This window comes from Sinocyclocheilus grahami, unplaced genomic scaffold (genome assembly GCF_001515645.1).
Source record: "Sinocyclocheilus grahami isolate Dianchi unplaced genomic scaffold, SAMN03320097.WGS_v1.1 scaffold203.1, whole genome shotgun sequence".
Classification (NCBI taxonomy): domain Eukaryota; kingdom Metazoa; phylum Chordata; class Actinopteri; order Cypriniformes; family Cyprinidae; genus Sinocyclocheilus; species Sinocyclocheilus grahami.
Genome location: NW_015505382.1, coordinates 1203592 through 1216613, shown reverse-complemented (window position 1 = coordinate 1216613; position 13022 = coordinate 1203592). Strand labels below are relative to the sequence as shown.

The following is a 13022-nucleotide window of genomic DNA, read 5'->3' as shown; positions in this document are numbered from 1 at the left end:
AAGTATTTCTGGGGAAACTTTTTCAAAGGAAAACACACACACACACGAATGTCTCTTTGCTGAGCCGCGGCGGTCTCGGTGAATCAGCAGCATCCACAACTGAATGGAACAAAAAGTGAACTTGAAAATTGTTTATGCGCGAGTGCACTTGCTAATTGAAGGCGGGAAAAAAAAGTTTATTAACGAGCTGCAGTTTTATTACATTACGCGCTGGCACAGATGCAGTAGGCTATATTAACGCCACGGGTCATCAATAAGGTGCAGATTGGTCCTCAATTTGTGTTTCCAACACACTTTTTCACAGCACGCATCACGCGCTCAAACTCATCAAAAGTCAACAAGTTCCACAAGCAACAACGACTTATCCAAGTGACCGCTGCAGAACGCATGCAAGAGAGAGACGAGGCAGCGCAGATCGTGCGTCTCATAAGTGAGGGAATCTACCGAACGTGATACTTGTGTGAGTTAACACTGTACGCAACCTCACACCAAATACCCGCAACCTCACACCAAAATTTCAGGCCGTGTAGATAGGCAAGCATATATACAAATCATTTAGTAAGCAGAAATCCGAAATTTACCTTAACATATTAAGTTAGAGGAAGATGCGACTGAATTGATGCTTGAAGAATGCGCTTCCGGCAGCCATGATAAACAGCTGGCGGTTAAGGTTTTCTATGTACAATTTGATTTGACGAAAGTCACGAGACCTATTACTATCTATCCAATCACATTGATGGATAAAAATAAAATTAAAATAAGCATGTAACGACCACAAACGGAGGAAAATAGCGGAGTAAAAGTACCGATACATCACTTAAAATGTACTCAAGTAAAAGTACACAATTTGTACACAAGTACACAATACACAACTACTCAAAAAAGTACAATTACTGATAAAAACGTCTTAATTACTGTAACGTGAGTATTTGTAATTTGTTACTTCAGACCCCTGCTTTTTCAAATGTATAGCAGAGTAATGAGGCAGCAACATATGATAGATAAGACAAACAAGAAAGGCTATTAATAATCTGTCATTGCGCAAAAGTATTATGATACTAAAGGCTACAAATACAGATCGGCACAAAGCGCTTATGCGCATCCCGTGCGCAGAATGACGCGCTTGAAGCAACACGGAGTCACAGCGCACAGCGCACAGCGCTCTGCATAAAAAAAGTTCAAAGCACAAAGTGAAGAGATATTGATGCGTGTATTAAATATGTGCCTTCGTTTATTGAGCCTTTTCTTTTAACAGTTTTAAATTTCAGTTACTGTGCTCGTGACTAACAATTCATAGTGCTCTCTACTCCAGTCTTGTGATCTAACCAGATATGCGGTAGAAATTTACACGATTTAGAAACAGAACGAAACTCCAGCAAGATAAATTCCTTTTATGCAAAACCATTTATTAGATCAAGTATAACATTAGGAACATTTAATCATCTTGGAGAGAGTTTCATCGTCTTGACTGTCATAACCGAACGCGACGCGCAATTTGAATGCTGAATGGAGGATGACTGACAGCCGCAGCAGAGAGAAGAATTTACGTGTTCTTGACTTGAATATTAATCTGTACCTCAAATTAAACTATGGAACAGCTTCAGAACACTTGAAATATAGTGCACGGAAACTTTATTGTGCTTTATGTTTATGTGGCTTTCGTGGGGCTTAATAATAACACAGAATAGTATATGCACTATATCAGATTTGGATCGGTCTTGTCTGACCGATACCCTGATCCAGCAGAAAATGCCAGTATCGGAGCGATACCGATACTGAATATTGGATCGGCGCACCCCTAGTATTTTCATTAGAGCACTTACAGTATATTAGTTATTTTGTACAAAGATGGGTGTCATTTGAATTCTAAATTGACTAAGCTATCCTTTTAGTGCTGTAAGCAGACGAATCTCTGGTTAATTGTTAGAGATAAACCAATATAGAGATTTTGGCCAATACTGATACCCAGAAATATGATTTTCCTCTAGATATTGTTTAGATGTCAATCTGCTTTTTTACTGATTATCCTCCTTGCTTCAAAAGTCCAGATACAGGCTTCAAAAAGCACCAAACATCATGTACAGAAGAAAAAGTGTACAACTGCAGAAAACTGCAAAAATGTTAAAACAGGCATTTTTCTTAAAAGAAAAAGGAAAATATGCAAGATATGAGGTCCCATGATTATTTGGCTATAAATGATCAACTCAAAATATATTGGCCTATTTTACTTATTGGACAGATACATTAATATTTAAAAATATATTTACAAATTACAGTAAGTTTATTCTTTGTAATAATAGTTCATTCTTTGTAATTTTAACAGCCATCATGCAAACGTTACTAGAATTGACACTTCATGCATTTAGGCAATTTTAAAATGGTATTTTCCAGGCTTATTGTCTGCATTCCAGGCTTATTCTGTGACACTGGGAATATACAGTATATTAACATTTTTAACGCCTTTGAAGTCTTATGGCTATGCCTTTGAAATACTTTTGCAGATACAGGCTTCAAAAAGCACCAAACATCATGTACAGAAGAAAAAGTGTACAACTGCAGAAAACTGCAAACATTTTAAAACAGGCATTTTTCTTAAAAGAAAAAGGAAAATATGCAAGATATGAGGTCCCATGATTATTTGGCTATAAATGATCAACTCAAAATATATTGGCCTATTTTACTTATTGGACAGATACCATTAATATTTAAAAATATATTTACAAATTACAGTAAGTTTATTCTTTGTAATAATAGTTCATTCTTTGTAATTTTAACAGCCATCATCCAAACGTTACTAGAATTGACACTTCATGCATTTAGGCAATTTTAAAATGGTATTTTCCAGGCTTATTGTCTGCATTCCAGGCTTATTCTGTGACACTGGGAATATACAGTATATTAACATTTTTAACGCCTTTGAAGTCTTATGGCTATGCCTTTGAAATACTTTTTTCCAACTCTGATAAAACTCACCTGTCTGTAGCCTTTTAGTACTCCTGAAGACATCGATTAGCTTGTTCAGGTGTGTTTGATCCGGTTTGGAGCTGAACATAAAAATCTCCATTTGCCCTCCATTTAGCCTCTCAGCTGTCTAGGAATTGTTAAAGTGATCTTATTTGTGTGTTTTCTTTCCTATGGTGCATGATCACCATTCACTTTGATCCAGAAATATCAGGCCAAACAATGCCTGAAAACACTGCACTTCCTCTCCTGCTGTTTTTCTCAGTGCAGAGCTCTAGCATTCTCAACATACAACAAACGAAGCCAAAAGCGGCATTCTCGAATAATACGTCTTCCTACGCGTCTTCCATCACCCAAGAGTCATTTATAGTTTAACCGACTTTTAATTCTTTTCCTCACCTCCTCATGGCCCGGTGGCGGTCTGAGGGTGGTTACTACTGAGGTGGAGCTCTGCTGTGTATGGAGAGGTCAGGCAGACAGTGGTTTTCTATTTGAGGAGCTCTGACCCTGACATCTCTAGTTTATTTGTGTCTCTCCTCTCAGCTCTCTAATTCATCATACAGCCCCCTCTTACCTCAGCTTTGTTCACCACCTGTATTTATGGTCCTTTTTCAGCCAATGCCATGTAAATAAAGACAAAGAGAACACAGATGCAGCTAAGCTGCAGATGCTCAAGCAATACAAATAAGTATGACTTTCTGTGGTACAAACATGGAATTGTTAGGCAGAATTTTTGCATTGCTACACACAAAGAAAGTCAATAAGGACAGATGTTGGTAAGCACCAAAAAAAGACAAGCACCATAGAAGTACACTGAAAAAAAAAATCTGTGTCGAATTTTTGGTCAAACATTATTTTAAGGTTCAATTCTCGCTATTAACAAAACATTAACTACGACTTTTGCCTCAATAAACTCCTAATTTGCTGCTTAGTTAATACTAATTAATATTTAGTAAGGTACTTGTTAAGTTTAGGTATTGGGTAGGATTAGGCTCTCCTCTCAGCTCTCTAATTCATCATACAGCCCCCTCTTACCTCAGCTTTGTTCACCACCTGTATTTATGGTCCTTTTTCAGCCAATGCCATGTAAATAAAGACAAAGAGAACACAGATGCAGCTAAGCTGCAGATGCTCAAGCAATACAAATAAGTATGACTTTCTGTGGTACAAACATGGAATTGTTAGGCAGAATTTTTGCATTGCTACACACAAAGAAAGTCAATAAGGACAGATGTTGGTAAGCACCAAAAAAAGACAAGCACCATAGAAGTACACTGAAAAAAAAAATCTGTGTCGAATTTTTGGTCAAACATTATTTTAAGGTTCAATTCTCGCTATTAACAAAACATTAACTACGACTTTTGCCTCAATAAACTCCTAATTTGCTGCTTAGTTAATACTAATTAATATTTAGTAAGGTACTTGTTAAGTTTAGGTATTGGGTAGGATTAGGGATGTAGAATCTGGTCATGCAGAATATGTGCATTGTAAGCACTAATAAACAGCCAATATGTTAATAATAGGCATGCTAATAAGCAGCTAGTTAATAGTGAGAATCGGTCCCTATACTAAAGTGTTACTGAATTGTCACTTGGAATTTCCAAGTAAGTTTCACAATTAATTACAAAAAAACGGCGCGTTTTGCTAAATTTGATGTCAATGATGGCCAGTGCTATTAGTTCTTAAAGGTCTTTTAAAGACTCCCTGTGGTTTATATGTCTGTCTGGTGTTTTTAATGTACTTTAAGTCAAACCATGTGCAATTTCATCAGTCAACACCATTGTTGAGCATTTTCCCCTTAAAACTGCAGTGTACCAAAGACGTTCTCAAAAACACGGTTTGAAACAGCCCCTGCTTTCTATCGTTAAAGGCATGTAAGCAGTCCCGTCAACCTGCAGGGTTGTTCATGTCCACTTGTCATAGGTTTCTATTTATATCGTGTTTTTGCAGTGTAGCCAAATCTCAAACAAATAATTTTGATTTCTTTAATACAATGGCCAATTTGAGGTGTTTAAGTTAGTCAGAATCCACTCTGAGTTCTGATCTCCATCCTGAGTTCTGCACGTTCACGAATCTTCCCATTAGAACAAAGTGTAGACCAATGTAAAAAAGAGATTCATTGTGCAGAGTAGAGCTTTATTGATTATAACAAAATGAGAACGTGGTGAACTAAGATTAGTGACAGCTTTTTAGTGATTTTATGGGGAGTGCTCTTTGATTTGATTGATTTTGAGTTGTAAGGGATAAAATCAGTGACTGCAGGCAGGGCTGGATTTACCTCTTATCGTGACATAGGCAAAACAATTGTTTGGGCCCCTCTTCCTTATTAATAGGCCTATATAATATTACCACCGCAGCAAACAAAAATATTTCGTAATCAGTGGAAACCGTTACAGTGTTTTCTAACGCAATAAGTGCTTGCATTCAGTGAATAAAAATCAAATGTATTAATTTGCGTCGTGGCCACATTACCACTTCGGGAGTGCATTATTTCTCTAATAATTTTAACGGCCTGGTCACAACCACACTTCAAGTTATTGTTCAGATGATTTATTTCAAGATAAACCTTCCATTGCAAATTCCAAAACGTCATTTTAAAACTAATAACAGAGGCTTGGGCCATTGATATGCAGGCTAATGCAGTTATTAGAGAGAGTGAGAGAGATTATGCGCATTTGAATACGTGTGTCTGTGCGTCTCTCAGCAGTGTTCAGCCAGCAGCGTCTACTAATAGCGAATCTTTAAGTTGAACTGCTTCAAGAACCTCGTTACTGAGAAATGTCATGTAGCTTTTCAGCTGCGAAACTATTTTACTAATAAATTCGCGGGGCAGCGCTGATGACAAGTTTCTGTCCACGTCTCCGCGTCTGTGAGAGAGAACCGGAGAAAGCGTGATTTCCGTACATAAAAAAGGTGGAAAACATGGAAATATTTTTTGTTATATTTATTTGCTCTATGTCTTCTGGTGTTTTGGTTCTTTTACTGTTAATTGTTGATAGCCCATAGTATAACAAAAAGTATTATATATCTCTTCATCGTGTTTGAGCCCCCCTGGATGAGCGAGCATAGGTAAGTGCCTAGAATGCCTATGCGTAAATCCGGCCCTGACTACAGGGGTACTTTAACCAAATACAAGCCAATTTTGAATAAGCATAAGTGTGCCTTAGATTTAAGAGCTACAGTACCTCTGAGGGGAAGATTTTAAGTGAATAAAAACTTTGGTATGTTCTTAAACATTTTTATGGCATCAAAAGGCTATTGTGCACCCCACACATGAAATGCGTAAATAAGAATTGTGACAAAGAATTTAAGAATCCATTCCCATTATCTTTTCATTTGTGGCCACGTTTTTTGAAATTCATTCTCTTGTTTTGTTTTTTTGTTTTTTAGCAGCCCATAGTCATTGGGGAAACAGCTGCCTACACACTCTTCAAAACTCTCTTTTATGTACCACAGAAGAATGTAAGTCAAATGGGTTTGGAATGACATGAGGGTATGTAATTCAGACAGAAATCGATGAACTACTCCTTTAACTTATATAATGTAGTATGTCTGTCATTTAGTGTGCTTTTGTGTACTGGAGATGGCCATGGAGATTGTACGCTGCTATTCTCTAAAAGCCTGTCTCTCATATTGCAATGAAGTCACTACTCATTATGGCTTTGTTAGATAACAGCCGACAGTGCTAGAGAGGATGTGGACCCATCATTGAAAGCCCTTTCTGTGTGTGTTGACAATCCAGCTGCAATGTATGTGTGTGCGTTTGCTGTCTCCAACCGTGCAATTAAATGTGGACTCTATTAACGTGGGTCAAGTGCTTATGAACGTTTATATACATAGTAAATCTCTCAGTAAGAATTCTGTTTCTCAGCGTATAAACAGCTGAGATGTGTTAATAATCTTAAAACCAATGACTCAAAACCATAAACATACAATTGCACTGTCTAAGAGTCGTATTTATAGAGGAAGTGACATTTTCTTTGCTACCAGACCATTTAGGCTCACCACTACACGCTGACTTGAGTAAGCTTGCTTTCTGTTTCTACTGCAGAAGCTGAAAATACATCTAGCTTTGTTCCAAGCTGAAATGTAAGCTACATCGGTGGGCCAATATTGTTTAAACTGATGGAAAACTAGCAGGTTGTATTCTGTCTGTCTTGCATCCACTCTCTGTCTCGGTCTTTTGAAGAGAGCAAGGGTGATTTCCTGTCACTGGATGCTGTGTTTGCTTTTTGAAGCTGGGTCCCAGTGTACTGATGGAGACTACTGTTTTTATAACATTTGTACCCCTCCTCTTGCGCTTTCTTTCTGCTCTGATGACATTATCCACCCAACCCCCCATCCCTGCACACTCAGACCATCCAGGATGTGACTCCGTGCTTCTTTGCCTCACTCCCAGCATTCCTGCACTGCACACACACAAACACCCCCCGATTGCCTCCTGAAGCCCGTGTAGAATTGTGTACATTAGTGAGTGTTTATTTGGCTGTGTATGTGTGTATAATCACCCTCTCTGGGCCACCTGTGCTATAAGAGACAGGACAGGCATGTGAGGAATGTCAGTTTACATGATTGAGCAGGTCTCTTGTCAGAGGAAGATATTAGAAAATCAATGGAAGAGCAAAATGCCAAAAGAAGCACTTTAGCTCTGTATGTTCAGGTTGATTGCTATAGTTTGATGCTATATGAAAAAAAAAGAAACACTTCTAAAATAAGAAATTCTCCAAATATTTATTTATTGCTGTTTTATTACTTAGATTACAATTTATCATACTAAAATATGCTTTTAATAAAAAGAGTACTTATTACGCAAGTATGAACTGAATGAAATGTTTTGGACACTAAAGAAAACTGTATTATAGTTTACCTTAGCCCGATTTACAACGGTAAGCTTATAATAATGTTTTCTAATTTGAGTGGTACTGGTAGGAATTTGCGGGAAATTTGAGCATGCCGCTGCGTCATTACATCACGTCTGTAAACATAAAGAAGTTGTCCCGGCTAGTAGGCTATCGCATGTGATGATCCTGCAGGTGGCGAATCGTTTATAGCCTTTTCTCACAGCAGCTGGAATAATTAAATGTATAAATTTGATGGTGGATTGTAATCCAGAAAGGATTATGTGTTTATGAAACATATGACTGAAATTAGATTATATTACAGTTCTATGGTCTACACTGGATGTGGCGCAGCATGACACGACAAATCCCTGACAGAAAACTGCTGCTGCGTTCTATTTATGACGTATTGACACAAATTTCAAATGATTTTCAATGGTCGCTTTGTCGCGTCCAGTGTACTAGACAGACTTTAGAGTAGACACGCCCTTTACAGCTGATTGGCTACAGGTTTGTTTTGCTAGTCAGCCCGAATCAGGTTTCTAAAGCGTTTTTGAAAAATCGCTTACCCCACCTTTAAATGTGCATCTGATTACACCCTATGTGGGATTACACAAGTTTTGTATTTTAAAGAGAACCAGATCTAACAAAGAATAATTAGCTTTTAGGGTTAAAATATTTTTTATATGAAATTCAAATGGTATGGAAATTAGAGATTAGACTATATGTGTATATATATACACATATTGACGCAATGCTGATGTTGTTAACATTAACAATTTGAGAACAAAGTGTAACAATAATAATAATTTGCACGGTTTGAAGTGATATGAGCTAACTGATTGTTAGATTTAATCACCATTGGCAGTGCAATTTATTGTAATACTTTTTTCCTCAGTTGGTCAAAACAAAAGTGGCAGACTTCTTACTTACTCGTTCAGATGACAATATCCAGTGAAAATTCTTATTTGGGTCATATATTCCAAGATGTAGTCTAGAATCTGTGATTCTGAAGTACAGTATCTACACCAGTGCAGTGACTGACAACCACACATACACCTCAAAACATGAGATTCATCCGCGCTGGAGCCGTGCTGGTGCATGTAACTGGTGAAAATAATTCCTGCAATTGCAGGTTTCAAACAAAGATGGTGACAAAGAGGCAAAACTTGTGGACTGCAGCTTTAAAATTAAAATCAAGTGCTTTATGTGTGGTTTAATATAGCTGCTTTTCCACCGAAATTACCTGGAACTTTTTTCCTTCAGCCCTGTTGCTGTCTGCGGTTCTATTGCGGCCTAATGTACCATGAAAATTAGGCAAATAAGTTAGTCTGGTGACACTGAACTGCACGCGACTGCTCCTCCCAGTCCAGGGCCGTTTCTCAATACAAAGTACACAGATTTCGGTCTTGAATCCTCGGTAATTCGGACTTCGCAAGTTCGACTCGGAAGTGTGAACTCCCGGGGACAGGACGACGCAAGTCTGGTAATTCTGCAAATGGAACTGCAGCGTACTTGATAACGTCAGTCTGCTCGCCTTGGCTACTGCAATTTCCCTCACTGTATTTACAGTAAGACGAAATATGACATCAAACACCACTGCCTCTTTTCGTTTTCATTTAAGCAGGCTATTAATAGCCGCAGAAATGTAGTTCAGGGAACGTACATACATTACAATGAAACAAAATATTATATCAAACAGCATTGCCTCTTTTCATTTTCATTTTAATAAAGTTATAAATATATAATTTGTTTTATATAAATATATAAAGTTATGAAACATAACTTTGTGCTCAGCCAAAAGGATATGACCTGGAACAAATAATAGATTCATGAGACCAAAGACTGCCCGTTAGATTTACCCAAAACGAATTGTTTAACCACTACATGAGCACTGAGCGCCCGGAGTGCACATCTCCGAAATTGGCGAAGCACGTTTTCAAATAGACGCTGTCTTTATAAATATACATCAGATTTGATTTTAAAACAACTCTTAAAACTACATTTTATTACACAATAACATCAATATTCACAAAATTATGCGAATAAATGGTGGTTTTAATACAGTGCTATGTGAACTCAACCAATCAGCATGTTTAGTGCCCAAGTCCCACCCCCGAAAGTCCCGGACATTTTGAAAAAGTACTACCTCATGAGCAGGGACATTCTGAGGGGCAAATATTTACCCGGAACTTTATTTAGATCCTGGTTCCCCGCGGTGGAAACACACCGAGTACCGGCCCAAAGTCCCTAGTTCCTGGGGAAAGTTTCTGGGCTTTATGTTAGTCAGCATATTTATTTAAAGAATGACAAAAGATTAATAAAATAATGATTTACAATTTGGCATTTTTACTATGTGCACTTTTAAAAGTGCATTTAAGTGAGTTAAACAGTCATGAAAGTGTATTCTCTTTAATGGCCTTTTATTTCATTAATAGTATATAGGATGTGCAAGTAAAATATACTTTTAAGATTTGAAGTGCACACTCAATACAATTAAGAGCACTTTTTTTCACAAGGGATAGTTCATCTTAGAAATGTAAATTCTGTCATCATCTATTTACCATCATGTGATTCCATACTTTCGTCTATAGAACACAAAAGGAGATTTTTTTCTTTGTAATACAGTACAACAAAGGCTATCAGGATCCAAAAAGGATGTAAAAGCACCATAAACGCCATCCATATGTTGCTACATAGTGTCTCTGATGCCATACGATAACTTTGTGAGAAACAGACCATCATTATTTGCTGATAATTTTTCCCTCCACTGCTCTCAAATATCATTTGAGCTTGTACACTTTGAAACATGACACAGCACAAGGTTCAACAGGTCAGTGATGCCAAACATCATTGGCTCCCGCATATCTCATGGCTAATGCACTTTTCAGTGTTTTGAATTGACACACAAGTGCAAATGAAATGTGGTAACTATCACAGAATGGAAGATCTGCAGTGAATAACTTATCACAAAAATCTATTCGATGGCTTTATTTAAATATAGCACACAGGTCATTTTTATTGTGCTTTTTGTAATTTTTTTGAGCTCAACAGCCAATAGTCACTGTCTTTTTTTGGACATTATTTAAAATGTCTTCATTTATGTTTCACAAAAGGAAAAAGGCGTTCATGTTGCACTTTTTTTTTGTGAGAACTATTCCTTTAAAATTTGATTTAGTAGGTTCAATGGTACTCCATATTATTTTCTGTCTGATGTATTTTTTCATTTTTCTTTAATCTCTATATTTCACATAAAACAAGACATTTTAGGATGGATGCCTCGAACACACCAGATTATAAATGTCAAGACATGTCCACTCAGTCAGAGTGTAGCACAGATGGTGGGATTCTTCACATGGTTCCTTCCTCACTGTCCCTCTGTGGGTGACATCCTTACTGAAGAACTTCTGACCTGCTCGAGAGACGGCTAATGAACTTCTCTTCTTCTCTTCATCTCAGCCCCAATGGCCCAGCTGAGGATGGAGCTTCTATCTGGGTCTCCTTTCAAATCTAACATCTGATTCTAAATCAAAAGATGTTTGTGAAGTATTGGGACTCTGAGGGCCTAGTAGGGGCTGATGAGGGCTGAACCCAAGAGGGTTGCCCACTGGCCCTTTGCCCTGTTCCCAAACTACATGCACTCATACAAAGAAGAATGACTGCACTGGGATATACAGGAAGTAGCAGGAAGTCCAGTGAAACACAATGAGATAACAGTCTAGAGTGTGTGAGGTCCATTCCAATATTTTAATTGATGTAACAACAGTTCTTTTGCGTCTGTGTCCTTTGTTTTCTGTCACACGCTATTTCACTTAAAATATATCTGCAGTCTTTTCTCACATTTTCTGCACTGTTTTGTAAATTTGGTGGACTGAATTTAAACATGGTAAAACGTGACAGTACTACACTAAATTAAGGACTAGTTCACCCCGAAATAACATTTATCCCTCATGTCATTCTAAACCTATAAAACGACCATTCATCTTACAATATATTTAATATTCTCTCATCATTTTTGTCCATCCATTGAAAGTCCTCACAACCACATTTTTATTTCAGAAGCTCAGAAATGTTTGTGTGACATGCAAGAACAAAACTCATTGGTTCTCACACTTCAAGAAAGCATGTTTGAGCTTTTGCTTACCATATCTGGTGATCGATCTCTATGTATTTGCATTTATCAATGTTTATATTGAAATAAAATCCTAAATTAAATATGTTCACCTTATAAAGCCAAATTTTGGTTGCACTGGACTGTCATTGGATACAAAAAATATATGAGAAAATATATAAAACAAATATTCATTTGTGTTTGAATATGAAAAAAAGGTTTAGAATGTTATGAGGGTGAATAAAAGATGACTGAATTTTCAGTTTGGGATGAATTAACCTTTAATTAAAATATTTAATAACAAATACATACTAAGCAGGGCATGTGTAGAACTTTATGAAAGACAGGTGTTCCATTTCTGTTCCAAATTCTGCATTTTTGCAGATTTCTCTCTATAATATAAACATTTAATTGAAAACAGACATGAATAATTCCTGTCAAAGATCATTATGACACACTAATAAACTTCATGAGGGTTCAGCATCTCACTGACTAGAAACACTTTCAAAACCAAGATAAAAATATATAGTACTTTATTCAATACTAGCTTTAAAACTGCTCCAGTGAACATTCACCTGAATCAATGAGCTGTTTTTTTCATTCATAAAAGAATCCTGAGGGGGAAAAAACACTCATGGTTTCCACAAAAAATATTATGCAGCATAGCTCTTTTCAACATTGATAATGACATTCTTGAGCACCAAAGCAGCATATTAGAATGATTTCTGAAGGATCATGTGACACTAAAGACTGGAGTAATGATGCTGAAAATTCAGCTTTGTAATCACAGGAATAAATTACATTTTAATATATACTGAAATAAAAGACCAATATTTTAAATTGTAATCATATTTCACAATATTACTGCTTTTGCTGTGTTTTTGATGTAACAAAAAAAAAACGGGGGAAAAAAACTTGCTGCTCGCAAATTTTATATATTATATACTATATATAACATTATGTTCTGAAGCCAACCATTAATTCCAGTGGCCAATATGGGCATACAGACTATTCTGTCAGTTATTACCAGTGCCTTTATTGCGTGTAGCATTAATTTAAGCATAATTGGTCAGTCTCCGGTTACAGGTTTGGAATGAATATCCTCTGAAAAC

At 36.9% G+C, this 13022-nt stretch overlaps 2 protein-coding genes and 1 long non-coding RNA gene across 3 annotated transcripts in view; 1 reads left to right on the top strand and 2 right to left on the bottom strand.

Moving 5' to 3' along the window:
* The window catches only part of LOC107595494 (uncharacterized), a 19904-nt gene extending 9997 nt beyond the window's left edge, over nt 1–9907 (bottom strand). The window contains exons 1-2 of the long non-coding RNA XR_001610273.1: nt 9833–9907; nt 8722–8723 (exon numbers count right to left, since the gene is read on the bottom strand). This is a non-coding gene — a long non-coding RNA (uncharacterized lncRNA). The remainder of the gene's footprint in view (nt 1–8721; nt 8724–9832) is intronic.
* LOC107595492 (zinc finger SWIM domain-containing protein 7-like) overlaps nt 1–13022 on the bottom strand; it is a 125310-nt gene that overhangs the window by 49421 nt on the left and 62867 nt on the right. The window lies entirely within an intron of this gene.
* The window catches only part of specc1 (sperm antigen with calponin homology and coiled-coil domains 1), a 199801-nt gene that overhangs the window by 161503 nt on the left and 25276 nt on the right, over nt 1–13022 (top strand). The window lies entirely within an intron of this gene.